Consider the following 3,257-nt stretch of genomic DNA (forward strand, 5'->3'; position numbering starts at 1 on the left):
TCCCATCTGTGTAGGAACAGCCAGGACAAAGAACTCTAATAGAAAAAATAATTTTAAAACAACCAAAGAGAACAATAAACGACAGATTTAAGTCCAGTGATATGCTCAATTAATAAAAATAAGCAAGGCTATTAAAATAGGAAGCCCCAAGACTGGATACTTACCGCATACACTTTGAAAAGGTTCAAAGTAGAGTCTTAAACTAGAATCCCATTTAACGGAGATCCCTGTAATTCAAAATCTGGCAGGTGACTAGAGGCTGAATGGAAAAGGCTAACCCCACAGAGGCGAGGTCAGGATTAGAGACTTAATTCTGTCTCTTTCTCAGTGATTGACATTATGGCCGACCCTGGACAATTCACAACCTGTCTGGGTCATTATTTCCCAGTGTATAAAACAAGGATAATACCAGTCACCAGATCAATTTTCTAGAGTTCACTCAGGTCCCTTAATGAAAGGCGCATTATAAACACAAATTGTAATTATACCTGAGAGTGCTTTTTCCTCTGAGTGAACCAGAGGGCTTTTCTATCTTTGAAACTTCAATTATGAAAGTTAGAATCTTATGCATTTGGCAGTGGTGGATAAAAAATTATTCATAATATGAATCATATAAGAGCAGGTTAATGATGCTCAGAATCTTAAAGTGGGGCATTACTGATGTGAACAAATTACCTGGAACCTGGAGACTTCGAGTCTAGTCATTATTCTACTAATTAACCCTGGGGCCTTGGGCAAGTCATTTCACCTCCCTGTGCCTTAGCCATAAAATGATGTGGTTTGATTAGCAAAATCTTTTCCAAACTTCAGTTATTCTCTTCATGATTTTTGCCATATCCAAGAACCATCTGTATTATTATGAACTTGTTAATATTTCTTTGATTGTTTTATTATTTCTTTAAATACATTAATCTTTTAAATTTAAGTGAATATTGCCCACTACAGTCTTGATGTAAACGATAATATTGATGACATTTCTGGTTTAGAGTGCTACATATATTTATATATCTAAATATATGTGTGTGTGTATGAATATATTTTTGATTACTCATTAAAGAAAAATATAATTATTAAAATAATATTATTAGAAAATATATTTAAAATAAATATAAATATTTGAAAATACATTAGGAAAAAATACTCTGAGTATATCATCTAAAAGTAATCTTACATACCATGTTAACATATGTACCAATTTGGAAAAAAAAAATTGGCCTATATTATGTTGAAGAATTCTTCCAAAGCTATGAGCCTATGAAAGAAATTAAAATATAAAACAAATACAGGAGCAGCTGATGGTTTTGATCAAATTTGGATCTACAGCATGGCAGAGAAGCTATAAATTTCTTATACTAACAGTGTTTTCTCTACCAGATAGATATATTAACACCTGATACTATTAAGGCAGAAAGATTGGCAAAAGCAGCATCAAGTAGATATTGATGGGAGAATGTTGAGAGAAAATGTCCTTTAAAAAATATTAACTAAAAAGACAGATCCTCAAGGGAGGAGAGAAACTCATCCTAGAAAAGTCAAGATTTGTGTTGATTATAGCCCAGAAAGTTGCAGAACATAAGGGTGAACTTAGAAAGTTTTTATGTTCAAATATTTCATTACATCTCTCTCTTTAGTAGGTGAATATGTACTAGCAGCTCTAAGTTGTTGGTTCATTCAACTAGTAATGTTCTTTGAGTGCTGACAATGCTCCAGGCCCTGTTCTGGGCACTGGTGATACATCCAAGAATGAAGTATATGGGATCTGTGCTAAAGAATCACCACTGTGTATTCATAGCTGTAAGATCTATACCAAGTCTATTTACTTTTCTGAGGTTTCTTTCCCTCACTTTTAGGTGGGGCTAACAATATTTCCCAGGAAAGTTTAAATTGACAGAAGATACACAAAACGACCTGGCATGGCACAAATAGCAAATGCTACATAAATGTTAGTTGAATTTGAATCTGAGAATCATAGCACCAGAAAGAAATTTATAGATAATCTAGGCTGTTCTTTCCCAGAAATAGAGCTGGAAGCTGCAAGAAATTTAAGCTGAGGGACACAATATGGAAGCTTGGCCTGCTGCCCTGTTACTCCAGTGTGAAATTTTTATTGTTTGGCTATGCAATTTAATTTCAAATAAGGTGATTCTACTCTCAGACAGAGCTATAATAAAATGTCACAATATATAGTCATCTAAACATATCCCTACACCAATTTATACTTGTTTAGTGATAATCATTCATGCTGGTTAATCAATTCCACCGAGTTTAGCTTTAGGGTAAAAAAATTCTGTTATCTGCCATTAGAGTTTTTCAAGTTACCGATATGTTTACCAACTTTGTTATATTTCTTAATTCATGGCCTGGCCAGGATCATATTTAAACAATTATATTTCCACTTTTCTATTACAATTAGGAGCATAGCCAGTCTACAGTCATGCTACACTGAACAAGCCCGATCCGGTCTGATCTCAGAAGCTAAGCAGGGTTGGGCCTGGTTAGTACTTGCATGGGAGACCACCTAGGAAGATCGGGTGCTGTAGGCGTAAAAAATAAAAAATAAAAAATAAAGATTGTAAGCTGACAAGGTCTTTGTAATCTATGAGGTCAACCAAGAGTTGCCCCACCTAAAAAATAAAAAAAATAAAAATAGTAAACAAACAAACAATTAGGAACATAGCCGACTCTATACAAGCCCTGGGCAGGAAGTATTCCTGTCCTGGTTCTGTGCTGTGGAAGTCCCTGCTCTATCCCTCCTATAGTCACACTGCTTATCCTGGAGCAAAGAGTCCAGAGGAGAAGAGGAAATGCCTGCTATAGCCCTAGCATCTCCTTTTGAATCATACTCCTTATACCTGGGACCTTAGAATTGCCTGCCCAGATTATTCCAGCACTTGATGGTCTTTTGCTAGGCCTTCTCTACCAGGATAGATAATGCTACTGGTATGCACAAAGCTAGGCATGACTTTCCTGACCAAGGAGATGAGTGGGTAGGGGGAGTGCTTAGTGGACAGAGCTTGAAAGTAGAGGTTAGGGTGTCCACATGTACATGCAAAATGCCCTTCATAATGCAGGGCAGAATGGGGTAGGGGGAAATTAAAAAGAAAGTGGTGTTATGTTATGGAGTTTTATTTCTGCTTTTCCCCCCAAAGCCCTGCAAATGTTTTGTTGGACTTGATTTCGTTCTTGATGGATGTCTGGTTTGTTTCTTCTCCCTTTCTCCTGGTGGCTTCCTTTTATCTTTTCACTACTATCTGGCA

At 36.2% G+C, this 3,257-nt stretch overlaps 1 pseudogene; it reads left to right on the plus strand.

The window, feature by feature from the left end:
* The first annotated feature begins 2,424 nt into the window (after window positions 1-2,424).
* Window positions 2,425-2,543, plus strand: LOC112485059 (annotated as a pseudogene).
* The last annotated feature ends 714 nt before the right edge of the window (window positions 2,544-3,257 follow it).

Source organism: Pteropus alecto, unplaced genomic scaffold, assembly GCF_000325575.1.
Source record: "Pteropus alecto unplaced genomic scaffold, ASM32557v1 scaffold95, whole genome shotgun sequence".
Classification (NCBI taxonomy): Eukaryota; Metazoa; Chordata; class Mammalia; order Chiroptera; family Pteropodidae; genus Pteropus; species Pteropus alecto.